Source organism: Somniosus microcephalus, chromosome 2 (assembly GCF_052327205.1).
Source record: "Somniosus microcephalus isolate GS21.2 chromosome 2, FLI_Smic_1.0, whole genome shotgun sequence".
Lineage (NCBI taxonomy): Eukaryota > Metazoa > Chordata > Chondrichthyes > Squaliformes > Somniosidae > Somniosus > Somniosus microcephalus.
The window spans coordinates 268,641,309-268,658,577 of record NC_140988.1 but is presented as its reverse complement, the minus strand read 5'-3'; positions in this window follow the sequence as shown (position 1 = coordinate 268,658,577).

The following is a 17,269-nucleotide window of genomic DNA, read 5'->3' as shown; positions in this document are numbered from 1 at the left end:
CGTCTCAGCTGCTCCTGCTGTGCGCGCACCCTGACCCTCGTGTCTGACGCCGTTGCCCCGGGTAACGTGACACGGGGGGGGAGGTGAGGAGCTTAGCAGAAGCCGTGGGAGAATTACCTAGGTCGGGCCTGGCTGGGCAAGAAACACCCAGGCTTTCAGGCCTAACAAAAACGGGGAAAGGTAGGAAAAAGAATCTTCAGGTTAGAGAAAATATTTACAAATGAATGAAGTTTTTTTAAAACAATTTAATAAATTCAATTTTATTTTGCTGGAAATGTATATTTGAAAAGAAAGACGCAGAAAGCAGGAAAAAGAATGGAAGCAAGATGGCGGCTACTCACCTCGGTTCAGAATGATAAGGTCCGCCCACACACGCGCCGATTGGTCGACCGTCAGTTGACCAAAGCGTAGGATTGGTCAATCGTCCCGTCACTCGACCGTAGGAGGGCCCGGCCGCACGCGGCAGCAACCCGGCGTACGATTGGTCGACCTCGAGGTCACTCTGTCGCTAATGAGCGGATAATGAGATGCTAATGAGCGGAATGTTGAAGGTTTTTCGGATACCGCGGGCGCGATTTTAGCCCGGCCGAAACGTAAATACATATAAGACCGTTTTGGAAAGGTAAGCTTTCTTTCGACGTAACGCACGCGTAGGTACGCTCTGTAACTTTCGAGTGCATAGCCCGACAGACGCACACGTGAGGACAGACAGACAGACAGAAGGACAGACAGACAGAAGGACAGACAAATCGACCAATTTATATATATAGACTAGCTGGAGTGCCCGGCGGTGCCGAGGCTTTTTCGAGGGCATGCTGTTGTTGGAAGAGAGAGAGAGAACGACTGGGGGGAAGAGAGAGAGCGACTGGGGGGAAGAGAGAGAGCGACTGGGGGGAAGAGAGAGAGCGACTGGGGGGAAGAGAGAGAGCGACTGGGGGGAAGAGAGAGCGGGGAGGGGGAGGGTGGGGAGGGGGAGGGGGAGGGCGGGGAGGGGGAGGGGGAGGGCGGGGAGAGGGCGGGGAGGGGGAGGGGGAGGGCGGGGGGGGAGGGCGGGAGGGGGGATGGGGAGGGGGGAGGGTGGGAGGGGGGCGGGGGGGCGGGAGGAAGGGAGGGGGGGAAGGGAGGGCGGGGGGGGAAGGGAGGGCGGGGGCGGGGGGGGAAGGGACGGCGGGGGGAAGGGAGGGCGGGGGGGTGAAGGGAGGGCGGGGGGGAAGGGAGGGCGGGCGGGGGGGGAAGGGAGGGTGGGGGGGAAGGGAGGAGGGAGGGCGGGCAGGGGGAGGGAGGGCAGGGAGGGGGAGGGAGGGCAGGGAGGGGGAGGAGGGGGGCGGGAAGGCAGGGAGGGGGAGGACGGGGGAGGGAGAGAAGGGGGAGTGGGGCAGAGAAGGGGGGTGAGAAGGGGAGAGAAGGGGGGAGCGTGGGAGAGAAGGGGGGGAGAGGGGGAGAGAGACAGAGGGAAGGAGAGAGAGAGGGCGAGTGGCCCGCGGCCGCAAATGGAGCCAAGCCCCGAGAACAGGCGTGAGCCGGCTTGAGGCTGAGAGACGGCCACGGTCACGCCCGGTTGCCGGGGTAACCCTGCCGCGCAGCCCCGCCCCGCACTCCCGAGAGCCCCGCTCTCCAAGCCCCAGCCGCCCCGCCCCGCCCCGCACTCCCGAGCCGAGAACAGGCGTGAGCCGTCTTGAGGCTGAGAGACGGTCGGCGGGCCCGGTTGCCAGGGTAACCCTTCACGCTCAGCAAGCCCCGGCCGAGATCCTCACTCCCGAGAGCCCCGCCCCGCCCCGCAGTCCCGAGAGCCCCGCCCCCCCACCCCGCAGTCCCGAGAGCCCCGCCCCCCCGGCCGAGCCGGCTTGAAGTCCACCGATTGTGGCTGAGAGAGACAGCTGGCGGGCTCGGTTGCCGGGGTAACCCGCGCAGTCTGTGAAACCAAGAGAAATTTTTTTTTTTTTTAAAAGCTGCCACGGAGAAGGAACGCGCAGTCTGTGAAAGCAACAGAATTTTTTTTTTAATTTTTTTTAATAAACGGGTGTTAAGAAGATGGGAGGCCACCTTGAAAGTTTTTTAATGTTTTTAAAAAGCTGCCACGGAGAAGGAACGCGCATTCTTGCTGAAAACACCAAAAGTTATTTTTTTTTAAACGGCTGTTAAGAAGATGGGACACCATCTTCATTGTGTTTTAACGTTTTAGACATTGTGTTTTGACGTTTTACACATTAAAAAAAAATCACTCCAACAAATAAACACACAGAAGGTGAGAATAAAGATGGCGGCCACTCACCTCGGTTCAGAACGATAAGGCCCGCCCACACACGCACCGATTGGTGACCAAAGCGTAGGATTGGTCAATCGTCCCGTCACTCGACCGTAGGAGGGCCCGGCCGCACGCGGCAGCAACCCGGCGTACGATTGGTCGACCTCGAGGTCACTCTGTCGCTAATGAGCGGATAATGAGATGCTAATGAGCGGAATGTTGAAGGTTTTTCGGATACCGCGGGCGCAATTTTAGCCCGGCCGAAATGTAAATACGCTTAAGACCGTTTTGGAAAGGTAAGCTTTCTTTCGACGTAACGCACGCGTAGGTACGCCCTGTAACTTTTGAGCGCATAGCCCGACAGACGCACACGTGAGGACAGACAGACAGACAGAAGGACAGACAGAAGGACAGACAGACAGAAGGACAGACAGAAGGACAGACAGATCGACCGATTTATATATATAGATTTCAGTAAAGCAACAATTCCATAAGAGGTGGCAGATGTGTGAGGCGATCCATACTGTACAACACAATAGAACTAAAAAAATCTGAAAAAAACATTTTGTCCTTACCTATCTTTTTCAACTCCAGTCATCTTAATATCTGATGGATGCTAAGCATGGACAGAAATAATCAGTGAGTTTGGGACACATTAACAGAGAAGAGAGCTATTAGCTGATTTTAAGAATAGTCGAAGCCAAACTCATTTTTTTAGACTTACAATGGCATCCTGGCTATTATGGTATTGTCAGACAGCAAAAGCAAAGAGAGACCCTTGAGGGCATCTTAAGCTCACCAGCAGAGAATGGAATATTGTCCCTTTATCAATTTATCAACAAGGATTAACTTCTTATGACATAATCATTTTGGCAACCTCACAGGCCTCAGTATGATATATTTATTTATTTATTTTTGAAATTCAATTGTCTCTCCCTATTCCCCAGGATAAACTTCCTCTACTTCTCTCAGAGGTTCTATTTCTAGCCAATTGAGTGAAGTGCATGAGCAAAATCACAGAAAATTACGAAACAATAAGGTAAGATAAAGTTGTGCAGTGAAAATCTAATAAATTTTGGAAATGTCACTCCTGTACAAGAAGGATTCAATTTCTAACAAATCCACCATGTTATCCCATTGAAAGCACAGAAAACACCAGGACAAGAAAGTACGGCCTAGACATTCGAGAGCGCTGGAAACCTGCCGGTGGCAGCATGGGCCGCAGTTAATGGCCGTCGAAATTTATGGCGCTGGCAGCACCAGTAAATTGGTGCTGGTTGCTAATTAACATTAGCGCAGCGCTAAACTCACCATGCAAGGCTGGTTCTCCTGTTGGTAGTCTCAGCAGGAGGCCCCAATGGAGCGTGGCCGTAGAGTCATTGCAGCAAGGACAGCCTTCTCTTAAAGCAAAGCTGTCATTTTAGAAAGCAGTGCAGTCTCTTAAAGGGGAACTACCTTCTAAAATGAAAAAAAAAAATTTTAAAAATAGGCCCTTAGAGCTCAACTACCTTCTGAATAAAAATTTAACGTTAAAAAGAATTCCCAAATGGCAGTCTTCAACTCTCAAAGCTGAATTGCCTTCCGCACCTAAAAAAATGGGAAAAGTGCTTCTGCACTAACGCAAATGGCTCAGCAAGCCAGGGTAGGGAAGTCCAGGGTCTCGCACATAGCACTCCAGCTTTGTGCAGGGGGTCAACTCTGCAAGAGAGGTCTTTTACCCACAGGGGCCAGGAGGCCCTCCAGAAGGAAAAATGTGGGACCAGCAGTGTCGCCCCTACCACCTGGCTCCAGTACCCATAGAAGCTTCATGACCTCAGATCATTGGTCAAGGTCAGTGAATCTTCAAAAGCCATCTCTTACAAACTGCACCCCAGCCCCACACACTGCTCATTGCATGACCACCGCCCCGCCACCAACAATCTGTACCAAGTCAGAAGAAGGGGGGCAGGCAGGCAGTCACGATAGCCCCAGAGTGCATCTCACTCAACAACCATTTTTCTGTGTTGGAAAACGGTGAAAGAGACGGTTCCTCTGGGGAGTGCAGCCAGAGCCAAGCTCACGGTACTGTGGGTGGCTCAGCTGCACAAGGGGGAAGGAGTAAGAGTGGAAGGGCAATAGTGGTAGGAGACTCAATAGTGAGGGGTGCAGACAGGCATTTCTGCGGCCACAGACGTGACTCCAGGATGGTATGTTGCCTCCCTGGTGCCAGGGTCAAGGATGTCAGTGAACGGCTGCAGGGCATTCTGAAGGGGGAGGGTTAACAGTCAGAGGCCGTGGTTCACATTGGGACCAACGACATGGGTAGAAAGAGGGATGAGGTCCTGCAACAAGAATTTAGGGAGCTAGGTAGCAGATTAAAAAGCAGGACCTCAAAGGTTGTAATCTCTAGATTACTCCTGGTGCCACGTGCTAGTGAGTATAGGAATTGGAGGATAGAGCAGATGAATGCATGACTAAAGAGTTGCTGCAGGAGGGAGGGCTTTAGTTTCCTGGATCACGGGGTCTGTTTCTGGGGAAGGTGGGACCTGTACAAGTCAGACGGGTTGCACCTGAACCGGAACGGGACCAACATCCTTGCGGGGAAGTTTGCTAGTGGTGTTGGGGGGGGGGGGTTAAACTAACTTGGCAGGGGGATGGGATACGGAGTGGAGCTATGTAGGGGGTGATGCACAGCCAAATATAGAGGAAAAAACAAGTCAGTCTGGAAGGCAGAGCAAATATGTAATGGCACAAGGGAGTAGGGCAAGGCTGGATGGCATTTATTTTAATGCAAGGAGTCTTACGAGTAAGGCAGATGAATTGAAGGTGTTGATGAACACATGGGAGTATGATATTGTTGCTATCATAGAGACATGGTTGAGGGAGGGGCAGGACTGGCAGCTCAATATTCCGGGGTATAGAATCGCCAGGCGAGACAGAGGGGATTGTAAAAGAGGAGGGGGTGTCGCAATATTAATCAAGGAGTCAATTACTGCAGTAAGGAGGGATGATATCTTAGCAGGTTCCTCTAATGAGGCCATATGGGTAGAACTTAAAAACAAAAAGGGGGCAAGCACTTTGCCAGGAGTGTACTATAGGCCCCCAACCAGTCAGGGGGAGATAGAGGAACAGATATGTAGGCAAATCTCAGAGAAGTGTAGAAATAATAGGATAATAATAGTAGGGGATTTCAACTTCCTCAATATTAACTGGGATAGTCAGAGTGTGAAAGGCTTAGAGGGTGCGGAATTCTTATAGTGCATCCAGGAGAGCTTTTTGAGCCAGCATGTAGAAAGTCCTACAAGAGAGGGAGTGGTACTGGACCTAATTCAAGGGAATGTAGCCGGGCAAGGGGTAGAAGTGTCAGTAGGAGAGCATTTTGGTGGCAGTGACCATAATTCGGTGAGATTTAAGGTAGTCATGGAAAAGGACAAAGATGGACCGGAAATAAAGGTTCTAAATTGGGAGAAGGCCGATTTTAATATGATAAGGCAGGATCTGGCCAAAGTGGACTGGGATCAGCTACTTGTAGGAAAATCCACATCAGAGCAGTGGGAGTCATTCAGAAAGGAAATACAGAGAGTGCAGCACCAACATGTTCCCGTAAAGGTCAAGGGTGGGGCCAACAAATCCAGGGAACCTTGAATGTCAACGGATATACAAGAATGAATTAAGGAAAAAAGGGAGGCTTTTGGCAGATACAAAGGACTAAAAACAGTGGAAGCCCTAGAGGAGTATAGAAAGTGCAAGGGGGTATTTAAAAAAGAAATTAAGAGAGCGAAGAGGGGGCATGAAAAAACACTGGCTGGCAAAATAAAGGAAAATCCCAAGGTGTTTTATAAGTATATTAAGGGCAAGAGGATAACCAGGGAAAGAGTAGGGCCCATTAGGGACCAAAGTGGCAATCTGCTTGTAGAGCTGGAAGATGTAGGTGAGGTTTTAAATGAATATTTTGCATCTGTGTTCACTATGGAGAAGGACGATGTAGGCACAGAAATCAGGCAGGGGGATTGTGATATACTTGAACAAATTAGCATTGAGAAGGAGGAGGTACTAGCGGTTTTAGCGGACTTTAAAGTGGAAAAATCCCCAGGCCCAGACGAGATGTATCCCAAGCTGCTGTGTGAAGCAAGGGAAGAGATTGCAGGGGCTCTAACACAAATTTTCAGAACCTCTCTGGCCACAGGGGAGGTGCCAGAGGACTGGAGGACAGCTAACATAGTACCATTAGTCAAGGAGAGTAGTAGGGATAAACCAGGGAATTACAGGCCAGCCAGCCTAACATTAGTGGTAGGGAAATTATTGGAAAAAATTCTGAGGGACAGAATTAGTCTCCATTTGGAGAGGCAAGGATTAATCAAGGATAGTCTGCATGGCTTTGTCAGGGGGAGATCATGTCTAACCAATTTGATTGAATTTTTCGAGGGGGTGACTAGGTGTGTGGATGAGGGTAGTGCAGTTGATGTAGTCTACATGGACTTCAGTAAGGCTTTTGGCAAAGTCCCACATGGGAGACTGGTCAAGAAGGTAAGAGCCCATGGGATCCAGGGCAATTTGGCACATTGGATCCAAAATTGGCTTAGTAGCAGGAGGCAGAGGGTGATGGTCGAAGGTTGTTTTTGTGACTGGAAGCCTGTGTCCAGTGTAGTACCACAGGGACCAGTGCTGGGTCCCTTGTTATTTGTAGTGTACATTAATGATTTAGAAATGAATGTAGGAGGTATGATCAGTAAGTTCACAGATGACACGAAAATTGGTGGAGTGGTAAATAGCGAGGAGGGAAGCCTCAGGCTACAGAATGATATAGACGGGTTGGTCAGATGGGCAGAACAGTGGCAAATGGAATTTAACCCTGAAAATTGGGAGGTGATGCATTTTGGGAGGACAAACACAGCAAGGGAATACACAATGAATGGTAGGACCCTAGGAAGGACAGAGGATCAGGGGGACCTTGGTGTGCATGTACATAGATCCCTGAAGGCAGCAGGACAGGTAGATAAGGTGGTTAAGAAGACATATGGGATACTTGCCTTCATTAGCCGAGGCATAGAATATAAGAGCAGGAAGGTTACAAAACACTGTACAAAATGCAAGTTAGGCCACAGCTGGAATACTGTGTGCAGTTCTGGTCGCCACACTATAGGAAGGATGTGATTGCATTAGAGAGGGTGCAGAGGAGATTCACCAGGATGTTACCTGGGCTGGAGCGCTTCAGCTATGAAGAAAGATTGGACAGGCTGGGGTTGTTTTCCTTAGAGCAGAGAAGGCTGAGGGGGGACCTGATTGAGGTGTACAAAATTATGAGGGGCATAGATAGGGTAGATAGAAAGGAACATTTCCCCTTAGTAGAGGGGTCAATAACCGGGGGCATAGTTTCAAGGTAAGGGGCAGGAGGTTTAGAGGGGATTTGAGGAAAAACCTTTTCACCCAGAGGGTGGTTGGAATCTAGAACTCACTGCCTGAAAGGGTGGTAGAGGCAGGAACACTCACAACATTCAAGAAGCATTTAGATGAACACTTGAAACACCATAGCATACAAGGCTACGGACCAAGTGCTGGAAAATGGGATTAGAATAGACAGGGCTTGATGGCCGGTGCGGACACGATGGGCCAAAGGGCCTCTTTCTGTGCTGTATAACTCTATGGCCTAGAAATTCAGTTAGGGGCGCCCAGCTCGCCTGGGAGCCGGAATTACCGCTGCACGCGGAGCCACTTGCGCCAGCGGGAAATTCACTTTCAGCGCCCCAAGTGGAAGCCGGCTGCTAAACAAGGGGCGCCGAAACTGAATATCGGCGTGCAAAGTGCCGCAGCGCCACCCGCTGCGGCACGGCAGCCTGCGGTACTGCAGGCCTTCCTCTCAGTCTTAAGGGGGAGGTGCCTGCAACCGCGCGATCCCCGCTCGCGAGTGCCAGCAAATGAGCCCGGCACCAAGGAGAAGTGCCGGGCTCTCTGGAAACAGCTGGCAATGCCGCGGCGGGGCGGGTGTAGGAGGCCGGGGAAGGAGGTGCGGGCAGGCGGCCGCCGAAAAAGCGGCCAGCCGCACCTCCACCTTAACTCGCCCCAGTACCGGCACAGGTAGGCCCCGTGTACCGGTCGCTGTTTGCGGCTGGCGCGGGCGAGGCGGCAGCAACCAAATATGGCCAGCGGGGCGATAGCGGGGCGCTGCGCACACCGATAACGCCATCGGTGGCGGCGCAGCGCTAATGGCTAACGCCGCCTTAGCACCCCGCTAAATATCGCAGTAGGTTTGCACAGTGGCGCAAAAGCCCTCTTTGGGCGCAAACTGGTGGCGCAGGCCACTGAATTTCTAGGCCTATGACTCGATGGCCTAGAAATTCAGTTAGGGGCGCCCAGCTCGACTGGGCGCCGGAATTACCGCTGCGCGCGGAGCCACTTGCACCAGCGAGAAATTCACTTTCAGCGCCCCAAGTGGAAGCCGGCCGCTAAACAAGGGTTTCGGCGCCCCGCTTGGGGCGCTGAAACTGAATATCGGCATGCAAAGTGCCGCAGCGCCACCCGCTGCGGCACGGCAGCCTGCGGTACTGCAGGCCTTCCTCTCAGTCTTAAGGGGGAGGTGCCTGCAACCGCGCGATCCCCGCTCGCGAGTGCCGGCAAATGAGCCCGGCACCAAGGAGAAGTGCCGGGCTCTCTGGAAACAGCCGGCAATGCCGCAGGGGGGGGGGGTGTAGGAGGCCGGGGAAGGAGGTGCGGGCAGGCGGCCGCCGAAAAAGCGGCCAGCCGCACCTCCACCTTAACTCGCCCCAGTACCGGCAGAGGTAGGCCCCGTGTACCGGTCGCTGTTTGCGGCCGGCACGGGCGAGGCGGCAGTAACCAAATATGGCCAGCGGGGCGATAGCGGGGCGCTGCGCACACCGATGACGTCATCGGTGGCGGCGCAGCGTTAATGGCTAATGCCGCCATTAGCGCCCCGCTAAATATCGCGGTAGGTTTGCACAGTGGCGCAAAAGCCCTCTTTGGGCGCAAACTGGTGGCGCAGGCCACTGAATTTCTAGGCCTGTGACTGTATGACAAACATGAGGCACACATTCCATCCCTACCTTCACCTCACTCCTTTGGAGGAGACGGTCCTGGCCATTCTTGGCAGGGGCATGGCTGAGCCCTGGCCAGCAGCGAGGCTGAAATATACAAGATGCCGGTATCCTCATACATTAACTTCCTTCTCGCATGCACCTCTTGCTTTCCCGCCCTCCCCTCACCACAGCTGCACCCTTGCACCTTCCTCATTTCACACACTAAGGAAATGCAGCTTGCCCAGCCAGTGGGTGACCAAGTAGAGGGAGAGGAGAGTGAAGAAGAAGAAGATGAAGAAGAAGAAGAAGAAACACCGTCACTCGATTTGACACTCCCAGCCACCAGCTCCTCAAGATCGACCAGCAAGGCCATCTGCAGTGTCCCCCACTGAAAGTCAGCAGCCTTCCACCAGCCATGCTGGTCCAGCATCTCGTGAAGTGGTGCGCCGATAACAACCTGGCCCTTAACATCAAGAAAACCAAAGAAATCATTGTGGACTTCAGGAAGTCTAAAGGCGTGTAATGAAATCTGTTTGTCTTCATCCTGTATTCGTTTTGCACTCATGTATATTACCCTCCCCCACTGTGTATAGTTTCACTTCCTCTTTCCCGACTAACCTGGGAGGTTCCAGGTCTTGGCTCTTGGCTCCGCCCCTGACTTCTCTTACATAAAGATCCCAGGATCTGTATGACTCATTCCTGTGAACCAGTCGGCGTGTTGAGATGTTAGTTCTGATCTTAGTGATTAAAAGCCAACTTGTTTAAGTCTATAACTTCTAGTTTTGTGGTTATTGAAGGCCCATCAATTTTAATCACTAAAGAATACTAGGATGGATCGACTCCTAATACCAGAGCGTCTGGACTTGGACCCACATTCTGCTGAAGCATCAAATCAATTTGGACACTGGCTCAAATGCTTCGAACTCTTCGCGGGGGCCTCATCCGCTAGCGAGGTAGATAAACTGAGTCTACTGACTACTCGCGTAAGTCATCAGATTTATTCGTTCATCCGGGACGCCACCTCTTACACGGAGGCCATCACTATCCTGAAGGCCCAATACCAGAGGCCGGTAAACGAAGTATACGCCAGACATCTGCTGGCTACACGCAGGCAGCGACCAGAGGAATCAATGGACGATTTCGTACAGGGCCTAAAGGACCTGGTCCGGGTCTGTAACTGCAAGGCCGTGACGGCCAATGCGTACTCTGATGAATTGGTCCGCGATTCCTTCATCACGGGCCTCAAATCGAATTATATCCGGCAGAGACTGCTGGAGAAGGAGGTCCTGGACTTAAAAAAGGCAGTGGCCACTGCGCGATCGCTGGACGTGGCCCAGAAAAACTCTGACTCTTATTCTTCTGGCCATGCGGCCCTCACCGCCTCATGCGCGCCGAGGGGGCCGCCATCTTGGAATCAGCCATCTTCCCCATCCAGGTCTCAGACCAGCTCTACGCCGCCGGAGTCCCCACACAGAAGTTCACCCAGGAGTCCTACTACAGCGGCAATGTCTCAAGGCCCGAAATGCTACTTCTGCGGCCAGGCCAAGCACCCCAGACAACGATGCCCAGCGAAGGACGCTACATGCTTCAAATGTAAGAAAAAGGGGCATTTTAGCAAAGTCTGCAGGGGGAATCCGATTTCCAACTCTGTCACCGCCTCATGCGTGCCGTGCAGGCCGCCATCTTGGGATCCGCCATCTTTTCCCGACTCAACGGCCGCCCAGGGCCCAACAGTGGCTTCGATCACGGTGGATCAATCCAGGCCACACCCGTTGACAAAATCCATGGTGGACATACAGGTAAACGGGAATTTAACGAAATGTTTAATTGACTGTGGGAGTACCGAGAGTTTTATCCACCCTAGCCTGGTACGGCGGCACTCATTAACGGTAACCCCTACATGGAGCAGAATTGCTATGGCTGCTAAGCCCCACACTTTGGACATTTTGGGCTACTGTGTGGTAACACTGACTGTAAAAGGCACGGACTACAAGGATTTTAAACTCCTCGTGATGCCAGAACTTTGTGTTAATGTAATCTTGGGCCTGGACTTCCAGTGCCACCACGAAAGTGTCACGCTAGCATATGGCGGGTCCCAGCCGCCACTCACAGTCTGTGGCCTATCAACCTTAAAAATCAGCCCGCCCTCTTTATTCGCTAATCTCGCTCCGAACTGTAGGCCCATAGTGACCAAAAGTAGACGGTACAGTCTGGAAGACAGACACTTTATCAAGGCGGAAGTGGACAGATTCCTGCGGGAAGGCATTATTGAATGCAGTACCAGCCCGTGGCGTGCCCAAGTAGTCATAGTTAAAAATAGCGAAAAGAAACGGATGGTAATTGACTACAGCCAGACTGTTAATATTTATACCCAGCTGGACGCCTACCCTTTACCCCGCATATCAGAAATGGTCAACCAGATTGCGCAATACCGAGTCTTCTCGACTATCGACCTCAAATCCGCGTATCACCAGCTCCCCATTAGAACGGAGGACCGCCCATACAATACAATACAATACAAATCGCTTTATTGGCATGATAAGGTACATCTTATGTTGCCAAAGCATCAAAATACATTTATGGTTGAACACATAAACACATACACTGCCTTCGAGGCGAACGGGCGCCTCTACCATTTTCTCAGAGTGCCCTTCGGGGTAACAAATGGGGCCTCGGTCTTCCAACGTGAGATGGACCGCTTGGTTGACGAGAATAAACTACAAGCTACTTACCCCTATCTGGACAATGTCACTATCTGCGGGCACAACCAGCAAGACCACGATCTAAATCTTGCGAGATTTTTAAAAACTGCCCTAAAGCTGAATCTAACCAACAACGAAGACAAATGTGTCTTCAACACAACCCATCTCTGTATCCTCGGCTGTGTGGTGGAAGATGGGGTAATTGGACCGGACCCTGACCGATTACGCCCCCTAAAGGAACTGCCCCTGCCACACAATCCCAAAGCCTTAAAAAGGTGCCTGGGATTTTTTTCGTATTATGCCCAATGGGTGCCCAATTACTCTGAAAAGGCCCGACCCCTCATTAAATCGACGTCCTTCCCACTATCAGCTGAAGCTCGGGAGGCTTTCACCAGTATTAAACAGGACATTGAAAGGGCTGCAGTGTGTGCAGTGGACGAATGCATTCCCTTTCAAGTCGAAAGCGATGCGTCAGACTTTGCCTTAGCTGCGACCCTCAATCAGGCTGGGAGACCTGTGGCCTTCTTCTCCCGAACCCTTCAGGGACCTGAAATCAGGCACTCTTCTGTCGAGAAGGAGGCACAGGCTATAGTGGAGGCAGTGCGGCACTGGAGACACTACCTAGCCGGCAAACGTTTCACCCTGCTCACCGACCAGCGGTCGGTGGCTTTCATGTTTAATAACAAACAAAGGGGGAAAATCAAGAATGACAAAATACTCAGGTGGAGGATCGAACTATCCACGTTCGACTATGATATTATGTACAGGCCAGGAGCCCTTAATGAACCCCCAGACGCCCTATCACGGGGAATGTGTGCCAGCATTCATACGGACAAATTACAGGGTCTCCACAACGACCTCTGTCACCCAGGGGTCACCCGACTATACCATTTTATAAAGTCCCGCAATCTGCCCCACTCCATCGAGGAGGTCAGGGCAATGACCAGAGCCTGCCGCATCTGTGCGGAATGCAAGCCTCGTTTCTACAGGCCTGACCGTGCACACCTTTTCAAAGCCACACGGCCATTCGAGCGCCTAAGTCTGGACTTCAAGGGACCCCTTCCCTCTGCCGACCGTAACGTAGACTTCCTCAATATCATTGATGAATATTCCCGCTTCCCCTTCGCCATTCCCTGCCCAGACATGACCAGTGCCACAGTCATCAAGTGTCTCTGTAATCTATTCTGCATGTTTGGCATGCCGAACTACATACACAGCGATAGGGGGACGTCATTCATGAGTGACGAGCTGCGTCAGTTCTTGGTCTCGAAGGGGATAGCCACTAGCAGAACCATTAGCTACAACCCCCGGGGTAATGGGCAACTGGAAAGGGAGAATGCTACTGTTTGGAAGGCTGTCACGTTAGCCTTAAAGTCAAAAGGCCTTCTGACCTCCCGCTGGCAGGAAGTCCTCCCAGACGTGCTCCTCTCCATAAGGTCTCTGTTATGTACTGCCACTAATGCTACCCCTCACGAAAAGATGTTCGTTTTCCCCCGGAAATCCGCCTCGGGCATATCTCTACCCGCGTGGCTGACGTCTCCGGGGACAGTACTATTGCGGAAGCACGTGAGAGGCCATAAAATGGACCCCCTTGTGGAAAAGGTACAGCTCCTCCATGCAAACCCTCAGTACGCCTATATCGAATACTCTGACGGGCGAGAGGACACTGTTTCCATAAAAGACCTCGCTCCCTCGGGGAGCGGAGAGAACGATGGGAGACTACCCGATGAAGGCCTACATTACAAAGAGACAGGACGCCCAGAGGTATCAATACCCAACTTTAACCTGGAGGACACTGCAGATAACCTGTAAGACACTGCGGAGGCCCGGACAGCGGAGGAACCAGAATCCACTCCCCTAGAGGCACCCCAACCGGCTTTCCGCCGATCACTGAGAACTGCAAAACCTCCTGACAGACTCACTTATACCAACTTTTAAGAAACATCACCCCGATGGACTAAATCTATAGAAGGGGTGAATGTAATGAAATCTGTTTGTCTTGATCCTGTATTCGTTTTGCACTCATGTATATTACCCTCCCCCACTGTGTATAGTTTCACTTCCTCTTTCACGACTAACCTGGGAGGTTCCAGGTCTTGGCTCTTGGCTCCGCCCCTGACTTCTCTTACATAAAGATCCCAGGATCTGTATGACTCATTCCTGTGAACCAGTCGGCGTGTTGAGATGTTAGCTCTGATCTTAGTGATTAAAAGCCAACTTGTTTAAGTCTATAACTTCTAGTTTTGTGGTTATTGAAGGCCCATCAAGGCGGAAGTCACACCCCCATCCACATCAATGGGGCTGTGGTGGAAAGGGTGGACAGCTTTAAGTTCCTCGGAGTCCACATCACGGAAGACCACTCCTGGTCCCTCAATACCTCCTCTCTGGTGAAGAAGGCCCAGCAGCACCTATATTTCCTAAGGAGGCTGAAGGGATGTAACCTGTCACCCCTGATGCTCTCTAACTTTTACCGCTGCACAATAGAGAGCATCCTGACAAACTGTATCACAGTATGGTATGGCAGCTGTAGCTACTATGACCGGAAAGCCCTGCAGCGGGTAGTCAAAACTGCCCAACGCATTACCGGCACCCGGCTACCGACCATAGAGCACATATACCAGAAACGCTGTTTACGGAGGTCACGGTCCATCATCAAAGACCCTACCCACCCCAGCCACAGTCTGTTTGCCCTCCTGCCATCTGGGAGACGCTACAGATGCATTCGCACCCGTACGACCAGATTTAGGAACAGCTTCTGTCCCAGGGCTGTCATCCTACTGAACTCCACAAATAAACTCTAAAGCCTGCACATCTGCCAATGCACTTTATTATGGTTATGTTTATGTTAATGTATTACAAGCCAAATGTATGTTGAATGTTTAAATGTCTTAATCTAAATGTACACTCTCGGGAGCCGCAAGCCTACATTTTGTTGTACTGCACTTGTGCACTAGCAATGACAATAAAAGTTGATTTGATTTTTTGATTTGATGCTGCAGCCACTGGGGTAGCACAGCGTGACATCAGTAGGATAGGCAAAGGCACACACAAGACAGTCACTAAGGGAATGAATAAGGGGTAGTCCCTCCTTGGGAATGGTCCCACCACCGCCCCCCGGGGTCGAGGATCGGACCCACCTTGGGATCAGACCTCTCACCCGGCCAGGGTCGGGGATCGGACCTACTTGGTCCTGCAGCCTCCTCTGGAGTGCTCCCTGCCTGCCTGGAAGCCAAGCCTGTTAATCAGGCTGTCTGCCGGGCGGAGAACCTGTCACTGACAGAAGACGCATGCTGTAGAGTTATACAGGAAACTTTCTGGGATCCGGCACTGACGGGACCGAGCTGGTGCCGGTCGATCAACACTGCCGGAGAAACCAGCGCTAATGTTAAAACATACGGAGCTTCTGAGCTCCGTATCTAGCAACAAACCCTGTTGCTTAGCAACAGCTTCAAAACAGTCGGCGCAGCTTGCAAGCGTCTCTGTAGCTAAGTAACAGCTTCAGCTAGACGCTTGCAGAGCCAGGAATGGAGAAAAAAGCAACGAAAAGTAAAAACAGTTATCTGAACCGACTCCTGAATTTTGCCGGTGGATAGAGCATTCCAGAGATTTAACCTCTGTTTAAACGAAAGTTTCCTGTATCTCCACAGCATGCAGGGAAACCCAGTCTTCCCATTTCCCGCGCGCTACCGGAACCACCCCCCCTGCGCCCCCCCCACCCCTGCTCCCAGTGCGTCGGGAAGCAAAAATTCCCCCGTTAACTTTCTCTCTTCACAGATGCTGCCTGACCTGCTGTGTATTTCTAGCAATTTCTGTTTTTATTTCAGATTTCCAACATCCACAGTATTTTGCTTTCGTATTAATGTAAAAAGCTTGTTGTGCATAGTCCTAAAGTCACAATCTACCCTTGGTCCGAGTTGCCCTATAAAGGAATTACCTGTTGCAATAATCTTCATCAGTGACCTTTTGTGATATCAGGTAAATAGTTCTTTTGTACCCTAACCAGCTATGATGAGTTTAATTCAAGTTATCCCAATAAATTACCTTCTGAGAAATAGGGCCCGCCAATATAGTTGATGGCATATTGGTGGGTGTGGCCTATCTGGGAGGTAATGGAGTGTGGAATCATTTAAGGGAGAATTGGAGAGGTATTTGAGGAAGTAGGGGACTGAGAGCTATTAGTTTTTGGAATCAGCCAAATGGGGTGCATAGTCTTTTCTGATCCTGTATGCTCCTACGAGAGGCTCCAGAGGCCCAGGTAGGCCCCAGTGCGGCATCGGCAGCGGGTGGAGGCGGAGCTGAGCGGCAGAGCGACTACAAGAGGCTCCAGAGGCCCAGGTAGGCCCCAGTGCGGCATCGGCAGCGGGTGGAGGCGGAGCTGAGCGGCAGAGCGACTACAAGAGGCTCCAGAGGCCCAGGTAGGCCCCAGTGCGGCATCGGCAGCGGGTGGAGGCGGAGCTGAGCGGCAGAGCGACTACAAGAGGCTCCAGAGGCCCAGGTAGGCCCCAGTGCGGCATCGGCAGCGGGTGGAGGCGGAGCTGAGCGGCAGAGCGACTACAAGAGGCTCCAGAGGCCCAGGTAGGCCCCAGTGCGGCATCGGCAGCGGGTGGAGGCGGAGCTGAGCGGCAGAGCGACTACAAGAGGCTCCAGAGGCCCAGGTAGGCCCCAGTGCGGCATCGGCAGCGGGTGGAGGCGGAGCTGAGCGGCAGAGCGACTACAAGAGGCTCCAGAGGCCCAGGTAGGCCCCAGTGCGGCATCGGCAGCGGGTGGAGGCGGAGCTGAGCGGCAGAGCGACTACAAGAGGCTCCAGAGGCCCAGGTAGGCCCCAGTGCGGCATCGGCAGCGGGTGGAGGCGGAGCTGAGCGGCAGAGCGACTACAAGAGGCTCCAGAGGCCCAGGTAGGCCCCAGTGCGGCATCGGCAGCGGGTGGAGGCGGAGCTGAGCGGCAGAGCGACTACAAGAGGCTCCAGAGGCCCAGGTAGGCCCCAGTGCGGCATCGGCAGCGGGTGGAGGCGGAGCTGAGCGGCAGAGCGACTACAAGAGGCTCCAGAGGCCCAGGTAGGCCCCAGTGCGGCATCGGCAGCGGGTGGAGGCGGAGCTGAGCGGCAGAGCGACTACAAGAGGCTCCAGAGGCCCAGGTAGGCCTCACCAATCTCCAATCTCAGGGAAGGAGAGAGTTAAAAAGCCATTTAAAAAAACAGCTGAGGCGGAAGTCCAGCTCGTGAGCTTTTTTTCAGAAGCGGACCTGGTGGGAAGCACCCAGGTGAAAGGTATTTAAGGAGGGTGGTGGCTTAAACCCGAGTTCCTACAGAGTA